At 37.9% G+C, this 12,336-nt stretch overlaps 1 long non-coding RNA gene across 2 annotated transcripts in view; it reads right to left on the minus strand.

Annotated features, from left to right (window-relative positions):
- The window catches only part of LOC142056356 (uncharacterized), a 161,097-nt gene that overhangs the window by 18,366 nt on the left and 130,395 nt on the right, over positions 1 to 12,336 (minus strand). The window contains exons 4-6 of one of the 2 annotated variants that reach the window (XR_012660304.1): positions 9,742 to 9,934; positions 2,194 to 2,264; positions 56 to 1,713 (exon numbers count right to left, since the gene is read on the minus strand). This is a non-coding gene — a long non-coding RNA (uncharacterized LOC142056356). Of the gene's footprint in view, positions 1 to 55; positions 1,714 to 2,193; positions 2,265 to 9,741; positions 9,935 to 12,336 lie in introns of those variants that run through there. The other variant, XR_012660303.1, reaches the window with a different exon arrangement.

Genomic DNA, 12,336 nt, shown 5'->3' on the forward strand with positions numbered 1-12,336 from the left:
TATATATACAATATACATACACTATATATAGTATATTTTTATATATACTATACATATACACACTATATAGTATGTTATACATATGATAGACTATAATATAGTACTTCATAATTAAAGACTAGGAAAAGCTCAGTTTAGCAGGTACTTCAGTCAGGTTGTGGTAGACATTTACATATGTGGTGAAGACTGAGAAGATATATTCAGATTAACAAGGACTGAGTAATTTAAGGTAACACTAATGTTTACCCTGTCAATTAATCCCCAAGAACAAAACTGTGTTTTAAGTAATAAAACCAATTATCCTAATTATGTAAAAGCATATGTGTTATTGTTGCTCTTTGTTGATACAACTGTCATTGGCAGGATTCCTGCCTCAAGTGTTTTTCTGAACAGCATTCCCAAACTGGCACATTTTGTTGTGGGCATTATCATGTAAAACAAATGAAAATGTTGATTTGCTAATTGTTTACAGTATTTACTGCACAATTTCTAAACCATGGGAGACCAGTGTTGATGTAATTGGTTTTCTATTGTATCTAGTTTTCACAAAAAGAAAATCAAGAAACTTTTGAAATATTCATGTTTCCATAACACAGAATGTATTTCTAATACAAAGCACAGCATTAAATGATCAGTCGTGATCTGCAGCATGGTAAATAATGCCATTTTGTGATTGTACTTTAGGACTGTGATTTTTTTTGCAGTAATTTTTATAGCAATTTCTCAAACTTAGTGTGCACTGTGAAGATTTTGGCTAAAGTTCTTGCTGGTTAAAGCAGCTTCCCATCTCCAAAGTAAAATTACCTCTGCAAGCAACATAATTCTTCAGCCAGCAAGGACAAGAAAGAACATCAGCTGTTTCAGTTGCATTATTAGATGTAGAAAGGCAAAGGATAATCTGGGGCTCCTTTCCAAAACTTGCCATTTCTGGCTACCAGAAAACTTCCGGCCATGTTTGGATCTGTGCTGCCACAAGTGAGAGAGGACACCCTTTCTGACCACAAGGAAGGACTCCTGGCAGCACCCAGCAATGATGAATTTATTTGGGGGAGGGAAGGGGACATTAACCTTTCAGCTAACCAGGAGGACTTCAAAACACATAGGTCTGGGCTGGACGATGCTGCAGACCATCCATGGCAAGATCCCACACTGAAGTCATGAATAGCGTAACTACCGGCAGCAGTCAGTGCTCATGTCCACCTACTCCTGTTTTTTGTAGTCTGCTGCCAGTGTGCTTCCAGTGACCCTGAGAGTCCTTCCTCTTGCTGCAAACACCTCTCACGAAGGCTTTCAGGAGTGCTTTCATGTTTGTGATGGCTTGAATTGTGGAAGACCCCTGAAGCAAATCTAACCCTTCTCAAATTTTCGCTGAGGTGATTTTATTTTTCCTTACTTGACATTTTATTCAGTGTGCATATTCGACTTTTTCAAAGTCAGAGGCCCCTACTAATTGACCTTGATTAGGAAAAGAAAATCGGGAAAAGCAAGGCAGCTTACTTTGCCAGTGCTTGTCAAGTGTAATAGTAGGAATCAGTGGGAATGCATGATACAATGGCTGAGCACGCTTGAGTCCAGGGAGAATGTGCAACATGGCTGAAGAAAAGGAGGAAGTGCAAGACAAATATTAAAAGAATGGTGAAATCTGTGGGAGGCCTAGGAAGTTTGTAGCAGGACTTCCATGGATAAGACAGATAGAAGGAAACATACACTGGCCTGTGGGAAAAGATACAGGATGTGTCAGAAAACACTTCGCACGCATCTTAGTGTGACTAAGTTTTTTTAAAAAATGTATTAATGCTCAAGTTCATAAGCTCTGAAGTGTATTTCTCTTTGCACACTGTGTATCACAATTTGATATAACTTTGTTTTCAAATCATGAACTAGATAATGACGTTCCTAATTATACATGTTTACAGGCTCTAATGTCCCCTCTACCCTATTCATAACAAGCATTTGCAAGTTATGAAAAATCTAAATCCAAGCCAACTATGCAAACAACTAGACAAAAGCAGCATGCTGTGCAGTTCTGACTGAGTGTTAAAGGGATCTTTACAGCCTTGTTGAGCTCTTCTATTTGTGCCAGGTTATTCAAAATCAGCCGTCCTTACACTTCGCTGCTCCCACCCAGCTAGTTTTCGCTCCACAAATATTATGGAAAACATAACATACGGTAGCAACAATAATAATACTTACTCATTACAGTTCATGAGTCAGCGACAGGATTTTTCAGTCTGTTTAGTACACATTCAACAGCTTTGTTGTCCCTGTTCAGAAAAAAAGCAAACAGTTCTCTATTGCTAGTTAGTATAAACCAAGGAATCAAACAGCCATCTGATATCAGCACTGGCTCTTTAAATCCACAAATGTAGGTCCCAGGATTGTATTCCTATCGGTTTTGTTGGAAAAGATTTTGTATTTACAAGGCTGCACATACTGTCCCCATCTAGTGAATGCTGTTCATGAAGCATCCACGTTGCATAAGTCTGGGTGCTATCGTAGAAGACTATGAGGTCCCACATGGCCATGAAACAGTAAATAGTGAGCAATTTCTTGCTGCCTCCTTCAGTATAAAACATAATGAGCATCAGATTAAATCTGTTACCTGTTCAAAGTAAACTTTTGATGTAGTTCTATAGGCAACTTCCCCAAAAATTGTAGAACTTCTTACCACAGCTTGTGGTGGATACTAAAATTTACAGGGTTTCAAAAAGCAACAGCACAAATTACTGGAAAAGGAATTAATCAAAGACTATGAGATACAGTGTGACCTAGAAAGTCATGAGACTGGGAGGGGGTTCTGGAGAAGTGCCACCACTTGCCTGGTCTCCTCTTTACACTCCTCTCAGCATCTGTTGCTGGCCATTGTCAGAGAAGTACAAGGCTAATTAGACCTTTTGTCTGATCCAGCGTAGCTCTTCCTCGGTTCCTGTGTACTCAGAGGCACAATGCGGTGAGTCAAACAGGGTTATGCACCACACTTTTGCCTCTTCCAAAGTTCAGGTGTCCCATTATTTCCAATCTGCCTGTCGTTCCTGTTGCCACAGTCCTGGCACACCTGATTGACAATCTGTCCTCATGCTGGGCTTTCCAGCCCCAGCCTCATTAACCTTTGGTAACTATCTTGGCCAGACAGAGCCAGATTTTGGATATGAAAAAGAGGAAGGCTGTGCATCCATACAGATGTGAGGATATTGTGCTATGCCAGAGCAGACTGAGCCCATGTAACAATGCTAAGGGAGGGATTATAACCTCTGTAAACTCCCTGGCCCTTCTTGCCCCCAGTGAATCAGCATCTGGGCTCAGGGTTGGCAAATGAACAGTCTCCGTCTGCTGTCACCGGTGTCTCTGCGCCAGAGGACATTTCATCCATTGTGAAATTTGGGGTGACTGGTGATTTTCCTGAATTTGTACCGCAGTATGACATGGCACATTCTTTAACGCTTGCTTTCTGCTGCTCTGTTGTGCAATGCTGATCATCAAAGGTCTAGGACACCTTGCCTTTTTCATGCACTGCCATCATCAGCCACTCCACCTGGTCTCTACCACAGCTCTACTGGCTACCTTGGGAGTGCAGTCTGCAGGGAGTTTTTGTCTGTGAGCAGGCTCTGGGATGCTGCTTATCTCTCTGGGGCCCTATTCCTGACTGAGAGACTGAACAGAAAGATGAAAGGCATAATGAAAAATCTAAAACAGAAATGTGAATGCCAAAGAATGGGAGAAGTTTAGTGGGCTGGAAGAAAGGGAATCATGAGAATTTGACCCTGAGCTCCTTGATAATATCCCACAACACACTTCAAGATGTCCCTGAGCAACTGTGCTCAGCAGAGCTGCTAGGGTCAATAGAAAATGTGTGTACCATATTTTTTACCAAAATGGACTTTAAAGGGGAGGACACTTGGCACTAGCAAAGGCTGTTCAGCAATTATCTGTCCTTCCAGCACAATGTGTACAAGCTTTAATCAACCCCAAGTCCTGCCAGAAGAACTTTCTGGTGTAGACATGACCTCAGACCTCTACAGCAAGAAACCCAGGCTAATATTTGTGCAACAAAACTATGTGTGCAAAAATTTAACATCTCTCTTGCAACTGAACAGGCATGATCACTGTGAGGATGAATAAGCAATTGGATGGTGAGCTGGCTGTTCATACAGTCCTGAGAACTGTGCATACACATAGACTATAATCAAACCATACAAGTTATAATCATGCCGTCTTGCACATAATATTCTGAAATTTTGGAAGAAGTTACCTTTACCTTTTTATTTCTATCTTAATTTGCCTCCTCAAGAAGGGATAGTTTTGGTCTGCCTTCAGTAACACTCTTGTCATTTAATAAAAAAGTATCATAAGTTCACACTACTTTTATTACATATGATCCTATTTCGTTTATTATGAACCTTGCTGTTTTTCAAGGAATGATGTAGTTACAAGCGTAATTTCCTCCTTTTTGTGTGAGGAGAGCTGCATTCTGCATTCTTTCTGCTAAGCAGCGGTTTACCATGAGTCATAGATGCTGCCTCATGCACATGGCACCAGGTCTTTTTATCTGATTAAGTAAGATTAAAGTGGAAAACCTTTTAATCAACATGAGTACTAAATTTAAATTGAGAAAGTATTTTGTAATCAGGAGACATCTCATGTCCCCCCTCCTGTGATTAGAAGGAGTGACATGTCTTTGCCACTAGCTGACTTGTGCATGTCACTTGTGTTGCCAGCAGCAATGGTTTCATGTGCTGATCCTAATGAGTCACGACATGTATTGTTAATTTTTCTGATATGCTTTTTCCTTTTGGACAGATGTTCTGTGTAGCATTAGTAAAGTACCAGCCAAATATATTGCTGTATTACTGTTTTCAAAGAAAGTTGTTCCATGGAATATATATTGAAAAGCAGCTTCATGCTAGGAATGTAGCTTCAGCTCTGTGTTAGGATGAGCATCTCATCGTAATTATTTTTGGGGTAGCTTTGGAATGTGCAATAGGGTAACGTACATGGAAAGAACACGCTGAAAATCAATTTGTGAAAACAGAGGGCTGGAATCATGGTGATACAAATACATACCAGACAAATGACTTCGTTTTTATTACACAAGGCTACAGATGAAGTCAAAATAGTAAAGACATTTGAGAAAGTAAGGGAGCAGTTTGAGCAGGCAGTGGGAGGTCTTCAGTCTGCTGGTGTGTGATCAAACAGCTTTAATCAGCAACCCATCTCCTTTGGCATGTAGAACTGAAATTCGACTTTTTTAAAAAATACAGAAAAAATATCATCAGCAAGGCTATTTAGGGAATTTAATGTAAAATGATGGCTTTCCATTTTCCCACTGAGAAAAACATATTGGGTCTTAAGGTAATTTTGGAGCTTTCTTACTACAGCTCTTTCAGAGTGGTGCTGGGAGCTGTTTTTCCTGACTGTAAAAAGTTTCTATTGAAATTCAGAAGCCACTGCCTCTATCACACCTTCAGTATTCCTACTTGATACCCATAAAATATGTGGCTGTCCTGGCTAGCTAAAAGAGGAATGGAATGAGAGAACGTTTTCTTTTTATGTCAGCTATAACATTGGATAATAACCTTTCCAGCAGATACTGTTGCCTCATGGGTAGGCAGTGTACATATCTGAAGAAAAATAAAACAATTCAAAGTATTACAACAGAAAGCAAACTGTAGTCTTTTTTTAAACACATCCCCTCTACTTTTTTTTTTCTGTAAACCTGGAAATAATTGATTTCCATTTTGGGTTATGTATGAATCCACAAAAGAATGCTCTGGCTTTATCCAACTACTGCTTTTGCTATAGTTGCTGCTATTTTTTGCAGTTGCTCTACGTTAATTTCTGTACATTAAAGGTTTGTTCTTGCTGTCCTGTGCAGTAACATATGGAATTACAGCCTCACAGAAAATATTTAGTAAGGAGAGATAGTATGACTATAAATCCCAACAATCAGATTTCTGCACAGATGGATATCTAGCTTTGTATATCTTCTTTAGACCTAGGATCAGCTCTTCCCTGAGATGCTGTTCATGACATGGACAGCTAATACATGAATAATAGATTCAAAATAATAGCATAAATAATCCTCCTCCCTAAGCAAACATAAAACCAAACCTAAAACCTAGCTGGAATGTGCCTGATTAAAATTAGTTTTCTAAATCCTTTTCAAAATCCTTTAAATACACCAGCTATTTCAAGACATGCTTTTCTTAAAGAGCTGCATGAGTTTATAAGTCAACCATTGCAATCAGATAGAAACAAAGAGGTACTTCTTATTTCTTCTTCTCACTTGCATACTGTGGTTTATAATCTTTTAGAGACACACAGAGAATACTGTCAGTAAGGAAATTAACATTCGAGACCTCTGATACCAACAGTGCAGGAACCACCTATTGTTCCCTGCTGTAGTTATCAGTGTTTTCAGTCTTTCTTAAATATTTTTACATCAAACTAGTGGAAACACCAGTGAAACTTTTAATCTAACAGTTTTCTTATGGTACTCAAGCCTATGGCTTACAGTAGCAGTGGGGTTGCTTAGAAAATGACAATTTGATCATAGAAAGATTCTGAGGTTTTGAAATTTTGGGAGAGGCTCCATTTGGAGGTCATGGAGGAAAAGGTGAGAGCTCCAACTCAGTGTAATCAAGAGATGCGTAGGTCAGTCATTGAGCAGTGAGACAGTCTCAAACCACTCCTCTGCCTGACACAAAGAAATAATTTGAACTCCATAGGAACATTCCTGGTTAGTCTAAGGCCTGGCGTATGCTCTGGGCAAAATCTGAACCTGGATCTGAGGATGTGTACAAGTGAAATTTTCATCAGACCAGTAGACTTTCATAAAATTGCTTTGATATTGCTGGAACAGTAATTTTAATACCTTTTTTTCCTGGTTTTTATTTTTTGGGGGTTTAGGTTTGTTTTTTTCTCAAACTAGTGATACTACTGAAAATTTGAACTGCCCTGTGTAGATTGTAGGACTCTCTGATACTCTTCTGAAAGAGAGAATTTTTAGTAAAGGAAATCCTTCGGCTTATTTACAATGTAAGTAATATCTCTTGGCTTCACTTTTCTCTTTGATGCTTTTAGGTTTATAGCATTAGCCAAAAATGAATTGGATTATTTCTCACAGCTCTGTACCTCTTTAAAAAGGTCAGTGTTTAGTTATTGAAAATGTTGGAAAGAAGATATATGTGACATTTTATGCCATTGATCTGTTTATAATGTATCATAGTGGCCTCCAGTGCTTTAATTTCCTTACTAGCCCAGTTTTAGTGCTGCTGTCAAGGTGGGAAATAATGATTTTTATGTCTGGTCTGAGTTTCTCTGTCCTTGCCTTCTGTCTGCATTTCACCACTTGACAAAGCCTTTTTATCTTGGGCTTTCTGTATTCAGGACAGTAGTTAGTTCATCTGTAGCCCTTTTTACTTCATCTCTTGTGCCTCAAAGAATTCAGCACTGTATCAGCTATGTTATTACCCAGTACACACTTACTGTGAGTGAGATGAGATGCCGAAAATAATGTAAAAATTAAATATTCATTGACTTGAAGGTTAATTTGACTAGAAGTGCATGTGTGTAGGAGTGGTGTGCTTGCAAGCTCTATGGTAAGGAGGTTTTCAAATTATATAAGTGACAGGCTGATTTCAGAGTTATAACATTTCATCTTGATGACCGACAATGGAAATGGAAATGAATATGTAAAAAAAAGTTCCTGTGAATAAACTGTCTTGCTTATGCTAATGGAGCAAATCCATATAGTCCATGGCACAAATCCATAACAATGGAGTTAATCCGTATTTACATAACATACCTGGGATCAGGGTGAGGCTTTTACTGATTTGGCCCTTAGCACCTACAGCTGGTCTTCCTAAGTACCTGGGATAAAAGGTTGAATTTTTCGTTGTTTAGTTTCCGTGATAAAGAGGAAAGCCCTGGCAGTAAGAAAGCAGGATGGTGCATTCAAAAGTTATTCATATTGCTTCCCATTTAGAATTTGCACTGTGGGGCAGAAAGCTGCTTCTGTGGGAAATGAAGAACAATATTCTGAATGTGAATGAAAAACTATAAACTTAGAGTTTTACAGGATTAAAATTCTATTTTTATAGTAATATTCTATTCCATATTATATTAGATATATGATAAAGATATATATCTGGATAATAACCTATATATTAATATTCTATTAAAAATCTCATTGTCTCTTTACAGTGGAGGCTCCAGGCACAGGAATGGGAATGAAAAGCAAAATCTAAATGTCAAAACGCAGTACCATGTGTTTCCAGAAGAATATAAAGAGGAGTGGCTTCCATGAGGAAAAAGCTGCAAGCTCAGCAATCCAAAAGGACTAAGTAAGCCTTTAAATTTAGGTCTCAGCCCTGCCGGAGACCCTAGTGAGTTAGAGATTAGGATACAGTCAGCAGTTTTCCCAGCCTGCTCTTGGGTTTGGGGGCCATTCGGAATCTTTTTTAATTAGATCACTACTGTTGGTCTAAGGGAGTTGGAATTTTTCTTCCATTCCTCTGCACTATCTTTTAGCATGTTTACAAAATGTGGTCAGAAGGAAGAGTAAAAATAGAGCTTCTAATACTGAAATATATTGGTTAGTTTCAGCTTGGCGCTCTCCCTTTTGTTTATCATTCTGCCTAGGATAGGATTTGATTTGTTTTAAAAGGCCATTTCATTTTATAGGCTATGCGATCTTGTGTTCATCTCACAGGCTTGTACTTTCACCACTGACACATCTGAGACACAGCGCACTCATCATTAGAAGTCATTGCTTGCTTTAAAATACTGCTTTTAATAGTACGTAAGGTGTTGGCTCTATGTGTCCCCACAGATTACCTAAAGCTGCTGAATGCCTTCTCTGTACATTGCCCATCTATGTGGTGCTTGGGTCAATTAATGGCTGATGTTCTTTCACCAGATATTTCTCTCATATTTTTCATGCTGAGTGTTCCTATACATTCTTTTGAGGTGCCTGTTAAAAACCCCATACCTTCTGAGCAAAATTTCAGCCTTTCGAAAATTATTTCTCACTCATCATGTAAGTTCAACCTTTGTAGTATTTTCCCTCTAGAATAAACATTTGAATTGAGTTTAATAAAAGGTCTTTATAAGTTTCTGCCAAAATATTAACAGTGAAGTCTGCGTCTGCCTTCCTCTCAGTGTCTGAATCTGTTTTCATGCACGTGGACACATGCATGAGCCTTTATCCTGACGTACTAATTAAACATGCAGGGCTTCCTTTCTTTTTCACAAGTCACTTTTTAACAAGAATTCAGAAAGTAGAAAGGAATTAAAATGAAAATGAAAATTAATATGAAAAGCAAATAAGCTTCACTTGAGCTTATGCTGGAGAACTCTGGTTGCTTCCATCTGCCTCAGTTGTATTGCTCTGACGATAAAGTATGCTAATGTGACTTTTCCCCATTCTTCTTAACTCTGGTTTTACTATTCAGGCAAGATCAGGCCCAGTGTTAGTTTCAGGACCTAACGTTCCTAGTCCGGCAGAAAATGTGAACGAAGCTGAGGATAACAGAGAAATGAAAACTATTCTGAAAAGCAAAAGTCAAGAGAAAAATCAATGTTTTAAGAAACTAAGAAATGAACACAAATGGAGATATAATCCATTTAAAAATGCAAATATATAAGGCTTGATGTGAGTGGGTCGATGAAATAGCAACCTGTTTATAGTTATAAAAGAGTACAAGAGATGACTGATTTTCTGAGTTGGTGAGTACCACTTACCAGAAACTCTCTCAGACAAAAAAGCTGTTGTACGAAAGGAGGAGCTGGGGTCTGTGTTTCCTGGTGCAGAAGTGAGGCTGCTGGCAGCTGTGCTAAGCTCCATTGCAAGAATTGCACGTGCACCATTTATCACACTGTCAATGGCACAGCCAGGAGAAGGCAGTTCTCACTCCATGGGAAGTCCAAATTACATCTAGAATTAAAACACGAAGCTGATAGAGTACTAACACAATTATCATTTGCACTTTGAATTCACACTCAGCCTAAGTACAGAATATTAGGTGAAAATCTTCTAAAAGAGCAAAGGTAATGGAGGAAACACATCAGCTTTTGCTGCTTCTGGACAAAAGTACAGCAACAGACTGTGAAGAAAGGTTAAAACTGACACAAATATGGGCAAAATAAATGGAAGCTTCTGTGTAGTCTGGTGCGTGCTTTGCTTGGAAGGAGTATGAATACATGAAATGTAGAGATTAAATGGTGCCCAAGCGAACAAGAGGACAACAGATCATACTTTAATGTTGGGTATCAGAGAGGGATGGAAATTGACAGATTATTTTATTTTTAGCACCTGGTCCTTCTGGGTTTTTTTTGTATATTTCTTTTCTAATACAACTTGCTCCAGCATCAGTTGCAAACACAATGTATTTGTCTCTTTGCTGCTTACTTTGCACCTCTGGGCCACATTATTTGAAAAGGTAAGTTAGTTTCTTTCTGTCGTTGTGGTTTATTGTGACAGAACCAGTCCGTGCTAAATCCTCTTGCCTCACTGCAGTATCTGCAGCCAGAACAGCCTATTATCTATGTTCCACTGAATGAAGAGGTACAAAACATTTTTAGCCCTGTCTCTTCCACTGCCAATTTCCTCAACACTGATTTAAAACATATTCTGTGCCTCCATTATAAAACATTGTTTAGAGAAGAACATGAGTATTGCATAGAAAGCTTACACTTTTTATTCTTTATTTTTTTTCCAAGTGGTGGAATAGAATAGAGGAATGATCTTTATCCCCTAAATGGAGATTAAACAGTGGTCCTACAAATGATATGCATAAATGGGCACACTCCCCCAAATTCCTTGTGAGAGGGTAACAGATCCACACCAAAACAGGAATTTTAATATGCCTGTTCTCTCATTAGACTATTACTGATGGAAGTAGAACCTTGTTAGCCTCTAATGAAAGCACAGTTCCTATCTGCAAGTTCCAAAAATTCTTTTTCACACCTGCAGTGAACACTAGAAGTCATATGAAAGGAGAGTTTTAGATTAAGATTCCACGTTACATACAGAAAATTTTGTGATGTGAAGCTAAATAATCCTAAAAAAAATCACAGCTCTCCTCCACAACCCCCAACAGAAAAGCAGAAACAAGTTTGTAAACTTCAACAAGTATTTTGTATTTATATTTGGCTTTTCAAAACCGATCCAGCCATGCTTTCCCAAACATACTGACAGATAACTAAATCCAAAGAGATTTTCATGCTGTGCAAAACCTTTGACCTGCATTCAGCACTTTTGCTCATTATTTTTTTATTGCATGCCCTTTTTCTATTAAAATTTTAGTTAAAATTGCCTGGTTTATCAGCAGGGTATAGTATATGAAACTGAACAAGAAAGGATTTCCTTTCTTGTAGAAAGGAAAATAGTATAGAATATAGTCTGTGCTCTCCGTTTGCTTTGATTAGACACCAGAGATCTTCATGTACATTTTCAAAGCTAGGAAGATGAGGTTTCAAAGTAAATGTATCCTAAATGGCATTAAAGAAAGTGATGGCACCAGTGGTCAGTGAGGATACAGAAGAAATAGATGGAAAGGTTTTCAGTGAGGAGAAAAAAGGGCTTTTTAGTATGACACTGAGTGAGAAAAATTCTGTAATTGTCAGACAAGGGAGAACTAAAGCAGAGTTTGTTCTTTTCTAGCAAACTTTTAAAATTTGCGGTGTGGATAAAGAAATATGCCTTCTAAGAAGTAATTAATATCTTTTATTAACATCTTGTCTCAGAACGAGACAGTAATTTTGTTTTAAATTCTCTGCCAGAAGATAAATTAGCATGATTGAACTGGGAAACGTGAAAGCCATAATTCACGTGCTTTATTCAGGTAATTATTTAAATTATAGAAAAGCAAAAGAGGAGGGACTTACATTTTAATATATCACAGAATAATCATGTGTCAGAAAAGCATGCAAAACTTGAAAAGAAATGTCTGCAAAGTAACGATTTGGAGTTCTTCTTTCCCTGAAGATAAAAAGCACTATATATAATCTGTAGGCTACTAGTGACACAGACTGATAAATACTGGCAAAAGGTGGTAAAAAATTCTAACCGTTACTATATTTTTGTTTTCTTGAAAAGTTTAAGACTGTTTTTAATAGATAGGATTGAAAGTCATCAGTGAAATTAATTTTAAAAGGCTTTCTGAGTTAGAGTGTAAAGAGAAACTTTCAAAGGATCTAAGCAAGGGGAAATCTACAAAATCCACATTTCTTCAAAAATTATGAACTTCTATTTCAAAAAATTGGAAATGAAATTGAGTGTGGAATTCTAAAGATCATGGCTTGCTATATTCCATTAGATTAATTATTTTTTACTTT

Source organism: Phalacrocorax aristotelis, chromosome 4, assembly GCF_949628215.1.
Source record: "Phalacrocorax aristotelis chromosome 4, bGulAri2.1, whole genome shotgun sequence".
Taxonomy (NCBI): Eukaryota; Metazoa; Chordata; class Aves; order Suliformes; family Phalacrocoracidae; genus Phalacrocorax; species Phalacrocorax aristotelis.